General features: G+C 36.1%; 1 long non-coding RNA gene across 1 annotated transcript in view; it reads right to left on the bottom strand.

Moving 5' to 3' along the window:
• The window catches only part of LOC139046573 (uncharacterized), a 97865-nt gene extending 81000 nt beyond the window's left edge, over positions 1-16865 (bottom strand). The window contains exons 1-2 of the long non-coding RNA XR_011506724.1: positions 16758-16865; positions 2673-2760 (exon numbers count right to left, since the gene is read on the bottom strand). This is a non-coding gene — a long non-coding RNA (uncharacterized lncRNA). The remainder of the gene's footprint in view (positions 1-2672; positions 2761-16757) is intronic.
• Positions 16866-18797: the final 1932 nt, after the last annotated feature.

Genomic DNA, 18797 nt, shown 5'->3' on the forward strand with positions numbered 1-18797 from the left:
GACAGTCAGAGGACTTGACACTGAAAATCTCCAGTTGAAGCAGTGAAAAATGTGGGTTTCTCCAGTTAACTTGAAAGTTTCTGGAGTTCTTAAAATTCTGTACAGAAAGCCTTTCCAACTTCTTCTTAGATTACAGTGGTTAAGTGAGTGGCTCTTAAGAGCCCAGGGGACAGCCTGTAAATCTCTCCTTTGCATGAGCTTCAGGTTGCAACTGTTTGTCAAGAATAATGGCTTCTGCTTCACTTCTTCAAGCCAAATCCCACGTGAGCACCTATTATTGGCAAATTCTAACTGGGAACCACATACAGGGAGGATGATTCTGGGAAATATAGTCTTTAGCCTTAGAAGAAAGTGATGCTGATTGCCTAATTGACAACAGGTAAGAATGTACACCACTTTAAATATTGTTTCATTCATTCATTCATTCAACAAATATCTAGACTATTTAGTAGTCCTTGGCATTCACATTGAATCAGATTCATATCATTTCTGATATATGGAGCTTTAAGGAAGATAGTAATTGGGCTAGAAGTCATAAACATGGTGGGTGCTGTGAAGGAGAAATCTAGAGTGCTGGAAAAGAAGTTTGCAGACGTAAATACCCTAGGAGTAGTGCAGTAGAGATGGAGGAGTAAAGTCATGGTGGTCTTCTCTGAGCGTGGGTTTTTAAACTGACAACTGAAAGATAAGTTGAAATGCTATTTATTATTTGCCGTATAATTTACATCTGTAATGAACTGAATGCTTGCATCCTCTCAAAATTCCTGTGTTAAAATCCTAACCCCCAAGATAATGGTTTTAGGAGATGCGGCCTTTGGGACGTACTTAGGTCATGAGGGTGGAGCCCTCATGAGTGACATTAGTGTCTTTATAAAAAAGACCCCAGACAGCTCTCTCACTCTTTCTGCCATGTGAGGACACAGTGAGAAGATGTTGTCTGTGAACAGTGGGAAGTGGGCTCTCAGCAGACACTGGATCTGCCCAGTGCCTTGATCTTGGACTTCCCAGACTCCAGAACTGTGAGAACAAACATACACTGTTTAAGCCACCCTGTCTATGGTAATTTGTTATAGTAGCTGAACTAAGACAGTATCTTTTATTTCCTTTTATTCTTACAAAAATCCTAAGAGGTAATTGTGAGTATCTTCATTTGATAGGGAAACTTGCCTAAATTCACATGGCTAGTAAAGGAATTGAGCAGAATTGGAGGTTTTCCTGATTCAATGGTACATGCTTTCCACTATTCTGTACTGACTCCCATATCTTCCAGAGTTACCTTAATAAACGCAGGCATTGTATACACAATATAAAGACAAACAATTAAAATTTATTGTTATAAGTATTCCAGGTATAACATTATCAAACTTACAAAAATAATAAAATTTAAGCTTTATGTATTAAGTTATTTTAAATGTAAATGCAGAAAGGAAACATAGAATATTATAGAATGTACTTTAACTTCCTAGCTTTACATATTAAAAAAGAAAGGAAGGAAGGAAGGAAAGACAGAAGGCAGGCAAGAAAGCAGGCAGGAAGGGAAGGAAGATGAGAGGGAAATTGTCTGCTTTCTCAATTCATTAATTCAGCAAAGATAATTCAGAACCACAATAAGCCTGCCCCTATGCTAGGAGCTGGTGATGAAAAGCTAAAGGATTTATGATACCTGCCCTCAGGCCCTGAAAGGAAATTCGGACATGTAGTCATTGACGACAGGTGTTATATGAATGGATATACTAATGCCCTGTGAACAAATATTTATTGTCTTAAGTGTCCTCCCATCTCCCTTTTTCTTCCAGCAGATTCTTTCCCTGAACCACTTACTCTGTGTTTTAATGTCTTCTACTGGCCTAGCAATACTGTTTACTTCCATGCTACAACCAACCCATTCAAAATCCTTATCATCCTAAACCCACTCAAATCTCCATTCCCATTTAAGTGCTCTTGTTTAATTATCAGAAGAGGAACATCTGATAAAATCTACAAGGAATACGTTATAAACAACTTAGAGCATGTCTTAAATTACTAGATTTTCCATCTTTGTTTATATATTAAAGGAGTCACTTGTTATAACAAAATTATAGAGAAATTTCAGGGGATTTATTTGAGGAGTAGATATTTCTACACACAGGTAATTATAATACAGAAGCCAACTTCGCATCCTACTTTCATTTCCATCACAAAATTATTGACCCAAATCAGCCAGACTAATGAGTCCCATAGCTGAAAATTTAGTTCTTTAACACACTGAGTGTCTAAAATGTTCATTTCTGGATGTACTTAGCACTGGAAACACTATAAATAAAAATATATTAAGTAAAACACAAATTCCTATGTATACTAATAATAGTGTAAATGCTCTTTAAAAGCATTATACTAAATATAAAATAAATAGCTAAATAATTAATCTATCATATTGAAACTAGCCAAACAAGGAATAAGTATTTAAATCACTCAGGGTCCAACCAAAAACAAAAAAAAAAACAGACCAGAAATCAACCCAGATAATTCAAGAGGGAATTCAATAGGAGAATCTAATTATAACAGTTATGAAAAGATGAAAGAGCAAAAACGGTGAGACATAGAAATTAGTATTAGTCTAGGATCCTGGACACTCACTCTAGGATACTGCACACTCTCAGAGCTCAAGGTTCAAAGAGAGATGTGGGTCTTACCAGAACTCAGGAAGTTTAGCTGCCCGGTGGATTCTACAGCAATGCAGGGTCTTCTCAGGGGACACATAGTCACTGCCAGAGATGCCACCTAAAGTGGATGGGGAGAGAGTGCCATGGCTTCTCCTCACACTCTGTCTCCAAATCTCTGGCGAAAGTCTCCCAGAGGTGGAATTGAACTGAAAGCTACATCACCAGGGAACCAGAAAATACAGTTTATAAGAGTCAGCCCTTGAAACAGAACAGAGCAGGGGGAAAATGAGGTTGTCAAAGCAAATAAGTGATTGGCAGGTCATCATTTATAAAATGGTGACTGCTTCCTTCTCATTTCCTGAAATTTTTGAGGACCTTGATTTACGTAGTTTTGCTAATACTATTATAAATAGAATTAACACATGCTCTGAAATGAACTGTTTTTTTTAAATGAAAAATCTGTCCGTTTGATGAATCTATTAACTAGTTCATGACTACATACTCAAATTATTACAAATAGCAGCCCATTTTGTGTACCTGCTTAAAACCCAACTGAACTTAGAATGAAATAGTAAGTGTATACCCTTTTCTACTTTGCCCTCCATGGCTTCTGCCTGCTCATGAAATCATCTGCTGTTACTCTTCCATCAGTTGCTGGATTGCTCTTGCCCTGGCTGTCTTTCTTTTTCTAAAACTCATCACATTTCTCACCATACCATGTTTAAACTTGCTTTCTATTCTGACTGGAATATTTTCTCTCCATATGTTGTGGCTGGCTTAGCATTCAGCTCTCAGCTGAACCTTTGCATCCTCAGAATAGGATACCTGTCTGTTTCACTTGAGGAAATAAATCTGTCACTCTTTCAACCCAGCAAGTCGTTTTCTACATAGCGTGAATCAATTCCTGATATTTTCTTGTTTAGTTATTTTTTTGTTGTCCCTACTACAGTTGAAAAGTCCCTCAAAATAGAGACTGCTTCTGTCTTGGCTTCCAAGGAATCTATCCTCAGTACTTAGGAAATGCTTGGCACATGAAGACGCTCCATAAATATTTATTAAATGAATAAAATAAGTGAATAAATTAATAGCCTGTTGAAGTTCCTATGTTCTTTCTCACATCTGGTCCAGCTCTGCCTGCTCCCTTAAATGCCTGCCACATCCCTCAAGGGAAGACAGTTTTACATTGATTGCTTTGCTACTACGCCACTATCTGGACCACATTTAACTGGCTGGCTTGAGACTTCTTCCATAAATTCAGTTCTAGACTTCACTCTCTCCTTGGGCATCTGGAATGCATAAAGTCAACAGATTCTCCACATCTTTCTCACCCAGATTTTCAGGATCTTTCCTATAGACTAGTAACTTAGGGTCAGAATGAAGAGTAGGAAACCTCATCCACGTGTCATGAACTCAGGCAGATTTTCAAATCAAACTTTCTCCAAAACTGAAACAAGTATTTAGGAGCTTGCTAAACCTTTACTTCATCTCTCTCTCACTTTTCATCTAGATGTGTATAACTTCTGAGGCAAGGAGTCTTCATGTGAGGAGGATGAGTGATAGGATGAAAAAACTCCATCTTTTTCCCCTAAAACTGATTGTATCATCTAGTATGTTTTTTTACATTTCACTTTATTTGACTGTAGTGACATTACAGATTTAAAGACAGATCCAAGTTGGTAAAAGGTTTGCTCTCCAGGAAAAAATAAAATAATGAGAAGATAGACATGAAATCATGGTAATAATAAGGAGAATAAAGCTATGATGAATGAACCGTGGGTCTTTTCTCTACACTTGTTCACTATATGCTTAGTTCACATACTAAAGGAAAGTCTGTCGTTTTTTTTCTTTTAACTTTTGTGATATGTATGTATCTTTAAGTTCTACTTATTGGAAAATGCAGCTCCTGTGTATTGAGTAGTACTAGCTTGTTGTTTTCTTACCCTTTTCCATTCCGCAGTCTCCAGTGCCACGTGTGGGTCCCATCTCACTTCCCTTCTCATGTCTCTGAAACTTTCACTCCACTATCTTCATAATAGTCTTGGCTCATTTCCACTCTTCTTTCAGCTCTGGCTTCCATCTGGTTTTTCTCCTGGCTCTAAGCCCTGTTCCCACCATCTCAGCCCTTTCAAGTATAACTCGTACAATAATCTTCAGTGCACTTCATCTCTAACTCCAAATTTACAATCTCTTCTGGCAAATATCGGCACAATTCTCTGCCCAATCTCAACTTTCTCATATATAGCACCATTTCAGTCTCAGAAATTAATCTCTAATTCTTTCAACTCCACAGAGAATAAGCCTTTCCAAATTATCTTTATTACTGAAACTATTATTAATATCACTTTGACTTCCAAATGCATAGAGTTTTGGGTCACACACTCCATAACCTTAAAGACTAAATCCTATATTTTTTTCCCTGTCTTTCCCATCATCTTTCTTCTCTTTAAAAGCTCCATTATTTTCCTGGCCTGGAGACATTCAATCACTTCCAACACTAAATTTTAAAACTTTTCAGGCATATGTTGTCCTACCACAATTATTACCCAAAATTGAATTCTTCCCAACATGTATCTAGTCCAAATAGTAGCTTGTTCCTTTCTCTTTTCAAGTACCCAAGTCCTAATAACAGATTTCCCCTTCTCACAAATTCCATTTTTCTTCCCAAAGGCATTCTCTGGAACCCAGTCCCTTCTTCCCTGTTATTCCCATTATTCTTTTTTTTTTCACTTGCACCGTCCAACAAAAGCACCCACTCACACCCTTTCTTTGGTTTCACAGAGAAGCTGTGGTTTTCCTTCTCCTGCTCATTCATTCCTATGCTCTTAGTCATATCCCATGATCTGGAGGGTTCGGTTCCACTCACACAGCTTACTCCAAGTATGCCACATGCTTAATGGTTACCAAAGTTGCAAAAACGTTTTACATGAGCACCCAAAGAAAAGGAAGTCCTTGTATTTGGGAGCTCATGGCATGCAGTGTTCTCTAAAGGGTGGGGCCTCATCAGGCATCCATCTTGCTTGGATCTAAGAACAAGCAGCAAAGCTCCTCATTCCAGAACAAACAGAAGACTCTGCCTGAGGACATTCTGTGGATGCAGAGACATGTCTGGTCCTAATTGGGGAAGGCTGGAGGTGTTGGGGAATTATCACATAGGAACACTGATGGAATGAACTTGATAGACAGATACCTCAGATCATTCACCTCTCACATGGGACAGTACTAAGCTGACTTCTAAATGCATTTCTAGAAGTCCCCAGGGAGACAGGGCATCAATTAATCGAGCAGTAACTTTCCCAGTGTAGCGTATGGTATTGTCCCCTTCCCATTCTCATTTCTCCAATCCTTTCCTTCTATTTCCTATCTCCAAAATAAAGTGTCTACATTCAAATTCTTATCTCAGAGTCTGCTTCTGAATTCAAAGTAAGAGTGAGACTGCTATTTAGTCCCCATACACTCATTATGCTGTAGCATACTGCTAGAACTCCATTCAAGCCATTATCGAAAATTTGGCTTAAAATCTAAAAAAAACCAGTGGAGTTAGAGACCCATAATTATACTGGTAAATAAATAAGCAAACAAACAGATAAGTATTACTATTTCTTCCTCATGGTTTAAAAACTCCACTACATGTATATATCTTCTTTGGAAAAACATCTGTTCATATCCTCTGCACATTTTTGATCAGGTTGTTCATTCTTTTTGTTGTGGAGTTGTATGAGCTCTTTGTATATTTTGGATATTAATCCCTTATCAAATATATGACTTGCAAATATTTTCTCCCAGTTGATGGGTTGTCTTTTTGTTTCGTTGATAGTTTCCTTTGCCATGCAAAAGCTTTTTAGTTTGATGCAGTCCCATTTGTTTATGTTTTCTTTTGTTCCCTAAGTAGACATGATACTCAACAAGATACTTCTAAGACCAACATCAAGAGCATACTGCCTACATTTTCTTCTAGGAGGTTTTTGGTTCCGGGTCTTCTATTCAAGTCTTTAATCCATTTTGAGTTAATTTTGTGTATGGAGTAGGATTATGGTTTACTTTCATGCTTTTGCATGTAGCTGTCCAGTTTTCCTACACTGTTTATTGAAGGGACTTTTCTTTCTCCATGCTGTGTTCTTGGTTCCTTTGTCAAAAATTAGCTGTCCACAGATATGTGGGTTAATTTCTGAGCTCTCAGTTCTGTTCCATTGATCTGTGTGTCTGTCTTTCTGCCAGTTCTGTACTGTTTTGATTATAGATTTGTAGTATATTTTGAAATCAAGGAGTGTGATACTTCCAGCTGTGTTCATTTTTCTCAGGATCACTTTGGCTATTCAGGGTCTTTTGTTGTTCCTTATAAATTTGGAGAGGATATGGAGAAAAAGGAACCCCCATACACTGCTGGTGAGAATGCAAATTGGTACAGGCCCTAAAGAAAGAAGTATGGAAATTTCTCAAAAGATGAAAAATAGAAATACCATATGATTCATCTACTCCACTTCTGGGATTTATCCAAAGAACATGACAACACTAATTCCAAAAGATATATGCACCCCTATGTTCATTGCAGCTTTATTCACAATAGCCAAGACTTGCAAGCAACCTAAGTGCTCATTAACAGATGAATGGATAAAGAAGATGTGGTGTATATACACAACGGAATACTAAGCTGCAAAAATGATGAAATCATGCCATTTGCAGAAACATGGATGGACCTTGAGGGTATTATGCTAAGTGAAATAAGTCAGACTGAGAGAGACAATTACCATATGACCACTCATATGAGGAAGATAAATAAACACAAAGATATGGAGAACAGATTGGTTGTTACTGGAGGGGAAGGGGTTGCGGGGAGGGCAAAAAATGTAAAGGGACACATATGTATGGTGATGGATGGAAACTAGACTTTTGGTGGTGAACATGGTGCAATCTATACAAAAGTCGAAATATAATGATGTACATCTGAAATTTATATAATGTCATAAACCAATGTGACCTCAATAAAATTTTTACAAATAACAGAAAAAACAAATTAGCACAAGAAAAAAAACCTCCATTACATCTAGTATATTTATTATTCTAAATTGCTTGTCTATTGTTATTTATATTTATAGCAATATTTATATTCTGTAATCTTTTTATGTAGTTATTTATGGCCATGTTTGCCATATTTCAATGAGGATTTTGGTGCAAGTATGTACCTTGTTAGTATAGATTTCCTCAATAGACACTTTGAGTACCTGATACGTACCATCAGGTCATCATTCTAAAGGTTTTATGCATATTTACACCTTTAATCCTCAAAGCAACCCTATGAGATAGATATTATCATTATTCTAGTTTTGCACATGAGTAAACTGGGGCAAAGAGGTAATGAAACGTATGTTCAAGGGATGACAGCAAATGGCGTTGGCGAGAATCAATGTCCTCCTTACCTGCCCTTGCACAGCAGTCTCTCCTCAGTACCTATATGCTTAACCATGATGTTGTACACTTATATATTCTTCATTCAAATAAAGTCTAAGATATTTAACAGAAAAAGTCATCCAAGTAAAGAGATTATTTTAACATATTGAACTAACACCACCAACAACAAAAATGCTTACTTGTCATGTATTCTTTCACTTATATGGATTGCACCAAAATGCCTGGCAATTAGTTTTAATTGGTTTCCTTAAAAAATCCGGAACTTGCAAACATTTTCTGACTTCTTTCTTATTACTGATATTTTATGAAGTTACAGAGAAATATACATTGCACATTGCACAGCATGTGTCCGATAAAAATTATTCCATATTCAACGCCTCTGAAACTACCCTCCCCTAGACTTCTATCATGTCCTCACATGGATTCCACTTGTTTCAGCCCATTTCTTCGTGTAGTACCCATTTTACTGGGTCTCCTTGCCAAAATACCATTGAGGCCTCCCATTCTTCCCATAGAACTTACAAAGTAATAAGTTTATGAAAACAGGGGCCAGCCCCGTGGCAGAATACTTAAGTTCATGCGCACCACTGCGGTGGCCCAGGGTTTTGCTGGTTCAGATCCTGGGCCCAGACATGGCACTGCTCATCAGGCCATGCTGAGGCAGCGTCCCCGGTGCCACAACTAGAAGGACCCACAACTAAAACATACAACTATGTACTGGGGGGATTTGGGGAGAAAAGAGCAGAAAGAAAAAAAATGTTTATGAAAACAATGATTTTTCCAAAGAAGTTCAGTTAAAAAATAAATAAATGATAAACAAAAACAAAGCACAATAGTAACAATAACAAAACCCTCCAAATTTAGAAAGGGAATACATTTATATTTCATATATATATATGATATATATAGAGAGAATATATATAGTTCCTATTATGTGCCACGCAATGTTCTGTATATTATATAGATGTTATCTTACTCAATTCTCATAAAGTCCCTTTAAATTAGGCAACATTGCTTCCAGAAAAGGAAATTGAAAAATCTGCCATAGCCTCTGCCCCTTTCCACTCTACTACATAGAAACAGACTAACTTATTGACCACCTCGGTGTAATGTGCGTAATAATTCTGAGCTAGCCAACTAATTCACACAATTGCCTACGGTCAAGCAGTTTTACAAAAGCAAGTAGTGTACCTAGTGATTCTCACTTTTATTCTAGTGCTTTCCCACTACGTCATAATGTCTTATCCTTTCTTTGTTCTTTGTAAAAAGAAAATGAAAGTTCGATATACATTAGCCGATTACATGATTATTTATAAAGTTGAGAAATTAATATTCAATAGAAATTCCAAGGAAATGACAGTAGATATAGCAAGTAAACCAATTCATTGATATATATTAGCTATAGGAAATTAATTCTGCTTAGGTAATAAAACATTTTTATATGAACGCATATGGGAAATAATTAATGCTCACGGGCATTCATCCATGGTAATATAAAAGATTTCTAAAAGATCCTTATGCCTTTACTATTTCTTTAGTCATAACTCTATAATATTATGGAGTGAATATACTTGGAAAATAGCATGTCAGTTCATGCATAGTCCATCCTGAGTAGAATTAGAATTCAGTATAACTTAGCTAAATTAAAGTAGTCAGGAAGAAACATTATTATCTCCAAAAATGAGAAAAATGCAGTGAAGGGAGTAGAGTTATGGGAGAAAAAATTTAAGCTTTACAATTATGTGATAAATATAGACAGATTAGCACTAAAGACCAAAACTGTCAGGATGAAAGAGAAAAGTAGCATGAGCAGGCAATCTAATGCTATTGCTTCAAAAAAGAAAAGCAAATGTTACAGTTAATTCTTAACTATTTTCTTGTGGCCTACATTTTGCGCTGAATCATGTTCCACCAAATATTGAAGCAAGATGGCCTTTCTTTCTCAAGTTGTTCATTGTATGACTGTTTAGATGAAGATATGACTGTTGGCAGACAGATGGCTTAGAAACAGTTTATACACACAGTATACAGACAGATGGTACTTTATTTAGAGAATTCAAGATCTGGTGTGAATGCATGAAAAAGTACAAGGATTTTGCTTTAGATCATAGAATGCTTCGATATGTATCAAAATGTAAAGTATGGGTCTGGTTAAATATATATATATGTATATGAGAAGATTAAAAAGCCAGAATTTTAGAATATTTTAATTATTACTGATAATTATATCCCCATAATAGTAATGCTAAGTATGTTACCAGAAAACTCATAATTTTTCTTTTATCTAAAAATCTGTGGATGATTATAACAAACACAGTAAGTACTTTATATCACATTTATTTCTTAGAAATTGTTTAAAAATAGAGGTAACTTTTCTTTCCACACATTGGTTATTGTTTCAAGATAGTTTTATTATAATGCAAAAGTAAATTTTAACTAACTTCAATAAGCAGCCTGAATAAAACATAAATTAAAGGATTCGCATATGAAACATTTTGCCATCTGCCTTCAGTTAGCAGGTCCAGCTGAGCACAGTATTCAAATTGAGGTGTTGCAACATGGTCCATCCAGGAGATACTTTCACCAGATGAATCCCTTGGTGTTGTAGCAAAAAGGAGAGGCAGAGTGTTTACAGAGAAGATTGTGCGGAGCCTTAATTCAGAAGGAAAAGTGAGAACAAGCAGCAAGTTTAAAGCCAAAAGTCCCAGAACAAGGATTGAATTTGTTTTGGTGAAGCGGAAAAGACTGGATGGCAAGAGAGTCCCCGAGGTTTTTTTGATGTCTGCTGCCTCTTCATTGAAAAGTAATAAATCAGGTCAATCATGCAAGAGGACAGAATTCCCTCAGGGATGGGCACTTCATTATTTATGCAACATGGTTCAAAATTGTTGGAATAGCCTCATATACAGCTGCAGATTAGTAACCTGTTCTTTCTATGAATCACAAAATTGGGCACCCATTTAGACTGTGCCTCCTAGTGGTCTATATCTGGTAACATCTACTGACTACCTGTTCAACACCTGTGACCGCAGACAAATAAACGTGTGTTTTTTTCTATAAATAGTTTTTATTTTTTTCCTAAACTTCAGGAACTTTAGGAAAGAAGTTCAAGAATTTTCAAAACTTTCCTGAACTTCAAATAAAATTGATGTTTTGGAAGATGAACCTTGACTTTGTATCTTGACTATGTATAGCCACTGGCACAATGCCATAGAGTTCAGATGTGTTCGTACCTCTCTTTGAGAAGTATGGCCAGATGTGCATAACAGCCTGCCCAAGGGAGGAATGAATGCTGGATGCTTAAGCAGGCTAGTGTCCTACTGAACTATTATGACAAACAAAGGGTTCTTGATATTTCAAAACTCCTTTATCATGTAGCAAAATATGTAAAATATGGGATACCATTCATCCCTACTTACTTTTTGATTATATTTATGTTATTCCTAACATGTATACCATTGTGTTCATCCTCAATAACATTTCAGTGTTTCAGGCTTGCATCATCTCATGCCTCCACTTCCGTATATTTTCAATCTACTCCTTATTTTTCCCTTCGATGTACTTGATACATATATCTGAAAATACAGATTCCTTGGTTCCATTCCTTGAATGATTTCCCTTTCCTACATCAGTATTAATCCCACTCTGTTCTGCACGACTGTGGTATTCCAAAGAGGTACTTAGTGCTACTCACATTCAACACCCACACAACTCACACACATACCTACATACATACACTCCTACACATGACACAGGCACCCCGTATGTATACTCACGACTTACACACTCACAGATGCACATACTCACATATGCCCACTCTCACAATTACACATGTGCTCACATTCACTGATTAGCACCCACACTCGTGCACATACCCACTTGCACACGTGCACCTACGAGTACCTGCAGTATACGAACACACACATACACACAAACACACGCACACACACATGTGTACACAGTACACACTGCCAAACAATAATGGTTTGTAAGGTCTGAGTAGTCTTTGGAACATTTTTTTCTATCATGCATAGTGGGGATCTGTGTAATATTTTCTCTGAAAGCATGTTAATAATTGTAAAACTTTAAATTGATAGGACAGATTACAATTCCTTGTCGTAATAATACAAGTATTACCAATTTATCTTTTCTATCTCTTTTCATCTCTCCTCTTTTGTCACTCCAATCCCAAGGATAAACTACAGGACTGTCTATTATTCAGTTTGGCAACAGATGAGTGATTTACTGATTATTTTTCCTCCGTTGGCTTTTTACACACCTTTTTTTCGGAATTAATACTTATTTTTTAAACTCCATTCAAATTCCACTTCTGTGAAGCATTTACTAACCTCCCTAGATCAACTCATTGGTTTACCCCTTGTGTTGAATAGAATTTGTTAATTCTTCCCTTACAACTATTTTGATGTTGCATTTCAGTCAATTTTGTATATTTGTTTCCTTTGCTAGATTTTTAAACGTCTTGAGAATAAGAATGATGAGCATTTTTCTTGTAGCTGCAGCTGTTTAGAAGAATAATTTTTAAAAGGCATGTAATAAATCAGAAGATACTGTATTGAGTAAGGAGACATTGCATCTGTTCTATCATTTTGTTAGATAAACTTCAACCTAAACATGTCTCTTTATATCAATTACATAAATAGAAACTTTCCTCAGGTAGGAGTCATGCTTACATTGAGATTTAGCTACTAAGTGATAGAACAAAGAGTGTCTCTATAACTGAAAAAAAGAGCCAACATTAAGGTGCAAAACAGAATATCTCGAAAATGTGAATATTCGTAGTTCAGGAGATAGTTTTACAAAGAAAGTTGATTTTTTATCACTCAACAGAAAAAGGGCACCTTTACAATCTATATATTTCACGGTATTTTTCAATTTTTGCCTTGATGTTTATTAAAAAAGAATGGTATTAGTGACATGAACATTAAAATGATATAAAACAGAGAAACAATAATGATAGAGAGGAAATAGAAAAAAAGGGGAATTCTATGATGTTCTTAAAATCTTTTCCTCAGCACATTTCTATAACAGGGGCAATAACAGCTTAACTCTCCTATGCTCTAGGGATCAACAACAAATTGTCAGATACTTTATTCATATTTAATAGCTCTATAACATTTTTCTGATTTTCCTTCAAATAAAATAAGTTTCAAGGATTTGAATAGTTTATAGCAAGCTAATTTATTAAAAAAACTTTGAATTAGATTACTGTCTCTATAATTCCAATGAAAACTGTGTAGCCTTATAAACGTGTTCGTTTTGTGTGAATGCCTTTCACAGCCCTTAATTTACCCTTAATTATCTGGCACAAATTATTTGTAGTCAATATTCTATGATTTTTCTGCCCTGAAAAAATATGTCTATAAAATAGAATTGCTGATGTTAGAAAGAGCTTTCATATCTTAATCTTTTTTATGTCATTTTGTGAATAGTAATTAAAATCCTGTCAATGCAAACACAGGCTTCTAAAGTACTTTTGTGATTTTTGAAACTCTTATGAGGCTTGGATTTTTCTAGTGGAAAAGATTCAGTTAGTTGACTTACATTCTAACTGAGGTGAAGCTGGAGTAATAAGTGGTGACTTATTGCATGCTTCTTCAGCTCCTTGTGCATCAGTTATTTTTATGTAAATTGCTTCAGGGATAGCTGACCCATACTTAACTCCACAGCTTAATGATACAGGAAAAAGTCATGTTGAATTACACAATTCACATCTTGATAGACTGGCATCCCTTTCTTTTCCTTCTTGGATTCATGGTAAAAATAAAGGAGAATATGTCAAAGCATATGATTTTCTGCATCAAATTGAATCAATGAAATTATCACTCAATACAAAGTTGATTTTAAGCATTTTTCTGCTCACATTCATCAATTACTATCCATCTTTAAGATGACAATTGTTTTCCTTAAAAATAAATAATTCTGGAAACTAATCTTAAATCTCAGTTTTCTCACTTACAAAATGTGGCTATACATGAGTACCCCACAGTATAGTGAGGATGAAATAATTATGGTCTATCAAGAGTATTTCAGGGCTGGCCCAGTGGTGCAGTGGTTAAGTTCCCACGTTCCACTTCTCGGGGGCCTGGGGTTCGCCGATTTAGATCCCAGGTGTGGACATGGCACAGCTTGGCAAAAGCCATGCTGTGGTAGTCATCCCAAATATAAAGTACAGAAAGATGGGCATGGATGTTAGCTCAGGGCCAGTCTTCCTCAGCAAAAAGAGGAAGATTGGCAGTAGTTAGCTCAGAGCTAATCTTCCTCAAAAAAAAAAAAAATTAAAAAAAAGAGCATTTCAGAAGTTCTGGCATTTGGAAAACCCTTAATTGTGGTACAAATCATATTTATATAAAAATTGAATAGAGACACATTATAATCTTTAGAAAAAGCAAACTGCAGTTAAGTCAAGTAATGTGTAATATTTAAAAATGGTATATTCTTCTTGAAGATTTCCTATTTCTTTTTAGGAAAACATAGTTAAAGTTTAAGGATTATGATCCAGAAATTGCACAAATTTGTCCATTATACCTCATTGACAGAGCTCAGTCACTTGTCAACATCTATCTACAAGGATGGCTGGGAAATTCAGTGTTGAGTTGGGAGACCATTTGCCCAGCTATAAGTAATGCTTGACTACCAAGGGAGAACATTTAGACTGGATATTCGTGGACAAGCAGCAGTCTCTTCCCAAACCTCTTTACATTTATGATGATACGTATATAATTTCATTTTTCATCCTGCTTTATATTTAATCTTGTTATGATATCTTCTTTTTTCTTCTCCTTACATGTGCTGACTTGATAAGATTCTTCTTTATTTCACCCCCATTCCCTCTCCACATAATTTGGCTGTATTTGGTTCTCCCTATCAAGTCACTCATCTACATTCCTCCTTGTCACACCTAATGTGAAAGTGTAGGCTGTCCCAGTGCAGCCCCATGTCTCTGGGAAGCTATCTTCTCTTTTCCCCTTCTTTAGATATGTAAAGATCATTGTTGTTAGTGCCTTTGAGCTGATTCCAACTCCCAGTGATCCGTCCTGTGCATGGCACAGCAGAACCCTGCCTAGTCTTTTTTGCCCCATCCTCTCACCTTCCGGCGCCATATCAGACAATGCTCTGCTGCTATTCACAGGGATTTCATAGCAAATGTTTTCAGAAGTGGGTGGCCAAGTCTTTCTTCTTAGTCTGTATAGTCTGGAAACTCTGGTGAAACCTGTCCACCATGGGTGACTCTGTTGGTATTTGAAATACCGGTGACATAGCTTTCAGCATCACAACAATCCGCAGCCACCACAGTATGACAACTGACAGATAAGTGGTCTGGTTCCTGACTGAGAAACAAACCCTAGGCCACAGTGGTGAGAGTGCTGGATCTTAACCACAGGACCACCACGGTGAACAATGTGATGGTTTAATATAGGTATACATTGTGAAATGATTACCACAATCAAGTTAATTAACACACCTATCACCTCATATAGTTACCATTTTTTGTCTGTGGTGAGAACACTTAAGATGTACTCTTTAGCAGTTTCAAGTAAACAACATGGTATTATTAACTATAGTCACCATGCTGTGCATTAGATCCTCAGGATTTATCCATCTTATAACTGAAAGTTTGTACTCTTTGACCAACATCTCCCCATCCTCCCCCCACCAGCCGCAGCCCCTGCCAACAACTGTTCTACTCTCTGCTTCTCTAAGTGTGACTTTTTAAGATTCCACATATAACTGGGATCATACAGTATTTGTCTTTCTCTGTCTGACTTATTTTACTTAACGTGATGCCCTCAAGGTCCATCCATGTTGTCACAGTGGCAGAATTTCCTTCTTTTTTATGGCTGAATAATATATGTATATTTACACCACATCTTCTTTATCTATGCATCCCTTGATGGGCTCTTAGATTGTTTCCATGTCTTGGCTATTGTGAATAGTGTTGCAAAGAACATGAGAGTACAGGTATCTCTTTGAGATACTGATTTCATTTCCTTTGAATACATACTCAGAAGAGGGATTGCTGGATCATATGGTAGTTTTCTTTTCAGTTGTTGAATTTTTAAGTTCTAGAAGCTTTATACAAAACTTTTTCTTTTAGATTCCACTTCTACTGACATTCTATTGCATGTCTTCTACTTTCTTTAACACATTAATCAGAAATATTTTAAAGCCCATCTGTAATAAATCCAGTATCAATAACATCACAGGTCTGTTTCTATTTTTAAAAAAATTGATTCCTTTATGTCTCATTATTTTTAATTGAAGTTTTGATTGCTTAAAAAAACAACGTGTAGTTCAGAATGTTATTATCTTTCACCAGAGATGATTCATTCTTTTGTTTCTCATATACAGATTGAGTAAGGACAGATCATCTTTATCTAGCGAGGAGCTGAGTGATTTTGAGATTAGGTTTTAGTCTTTGTAAGGTTACGTGTAGTTTTAATTCACCCTCATACCTAGGGTAGAGCAATTCAGTTGATCCAGCTAAAATCCTACATGTTTTCTAGAACTTCTCATTCTGTACAGGCCTTGACTTGCAATTATTTTTTCTTCTCACTGGTGGTTATCAAAATTCTACTTCTCTTCTCGACCTCTTAGCACTTTCTACAAAACTTGCAACCTCTAAGCCAGCATTGAACACAGATCAACATGTATCTCAAGGCAAAAAGCAAGGCAGAATATTGGGCTCACCTCTCATACTTCCATTTTCTTCAGTCATAGTACGTGAAGTCTTAATGCCTTTCAGACCATGTACTCCAAGGTTAATTCTCCCTTGAATCGTGAGACTCTTGCAAGCTGTGCTTACCTAGGGCTTTGCACACAGCTCTCTATTCATGTTAACTTCTTGCAGGGTGTTGCTTACTAATTGACAAACGCCTGGAGGAAAAAGGCAGAATAGCAGATTAGGTTCGCTTCAAAGTGTTCCTTCTATCTCCAGAGATTTGGTCCCTCAAATCCTGGCTGCATTTGTAGTCAAACAGCTTTTCTTGTTGTTTTTAGACAAGAGTAAGTGTTTTGTTACTAAATCATATTATCCAGAAGAGGAAGTCCTTCAGCCTACGTTATTATTCTTCCTCAAACCTTTATACATACTGTTCCTACTATCTGGAATACCCTAAGTTATTCATCTAGCTAATATTTTCTCATCTATCAAACTCAATTGTTAAAGTGTCATCATCTGGAATTTTCCTTGACTTCAATTTTGAATAAATGACCTATCCATATGCTATCACAAAACCTTGCGTAGATAATTTTTGATATAAATGACCAAAATTACTCATTGCATTTACTTTGAGGGCAAGAAAATATATAAGTATAAAAAATATATATACACAAATATATAGATATAGAATTATATTTTCTTGTGTGCAGGGAGACATATATAATTATGTATTATATATAATTTATCTCTATATAGTTATTGTATATGTGTATATATATTTATATATGATATTACACTCAAGGAAATGATGAATAATTACAGTCATATACAGTGTAATATATATTATGTAACACATAAATATATATTATGTATATATGTGTATATATACACACATATATCTTTATTTCAATTATACTATCACATTGCCTAAAACAACGTGTGCTTTAAAACAATGTCTTTGAATGAGTGATTTGGGATGCAATGGAATTTATGGAAACAGAGAAATCAACATAGATATTATTCATAATTTTTAAACAATTAGTGTAACTGTTGGACAAAAGTAAACTGAATTCTGCAGAAGCCTCATTTACCATCAGGGGACATTTTAGGACTGATAGATTAGGATATTTATAGGCTTAGACACAATCTGTTGTTCATTAAACGTCGCACCTGAACAGACAGTCAAGATCACCTGTAGAAAATGAGACCAATCATTCTAAAATTTTCAAGACGCCTAAGGAGAAGATACAGCAGGAGCTAGTCAGCTTGTAGAAAATCATTCTAATGCGCTTCTGAAGTGTTGTTTTCGCCTCTTTTGTGTCTTGAATATGTTCCACCTATGACTTGTATTTAAATATGATTCATCTAACAAGTTTTAATGTTCTTTATGTTTTATATTTGCTTGTTCTAGCTCCTGGGGATATAAGAGTAGGCAAACAGTAATAGACAAAATAAATGTATAAAGATGATAGCATCATCCAAGATGATATGATTTGGGAAAAATGAAGCAAGGAAAGGCAATAGGGAGACGGAAAATGGTATTTTAAAATACTGTGTGTTGAGGGGAAGCTTCATTGAAAAAGTAGCATTTGAACCAAGACTTGAAGAAGGCAAGGAAGTGAGTGATGCGGATGCAGGAAGGAGGAGCTTTCCAGGCAGAGGAACCTAGGGATGTACCTTCACTGAGTGGCTCTGTCCTCCTCTAGAAACTCTGATCCCTTTCTATTTGGATAAAAGATGGAGAAAAATAACACACAAAAGGCACCTCTGCTTCTTAACCTTTTAGGAACCACAATGGCACATCATTTCTCTTCACATTTCATTAGTGATAACTAGCAAATGGTCCCTTATATTGTTGGAGACGCCAGGAAACATCCTCCAGCCATGTGCCTCAGAGGAAGGTGCAGTGGGGTTAGGGGTTTTGTGTAGTTCACAATGGTCTCCTCCATATCAAGAGAGGCATTGTTGTTGTTTTAATTTCATGACACTTATTTTTAAAATATTTTTAAATTTTAGAAGAGTTTTTGATTTAGGAAAAAATTGCCAAGATAGCAGAGAAATTCTCATAC

Source organism: Equus asinus, chromosome 11 (assembly GCF_041296235.1).
Source record: "Equus asinus isolate D_3611 breed Donkey chromosome 11, EquAss-T2T_v2, whole genome shotgun sequence".
NCBI classification, from domain to species: Eukaryota; Metazoa; Chordata; class Mammalia; order Perissodactyla; family Equidae; genus Equus; species Equus asinus.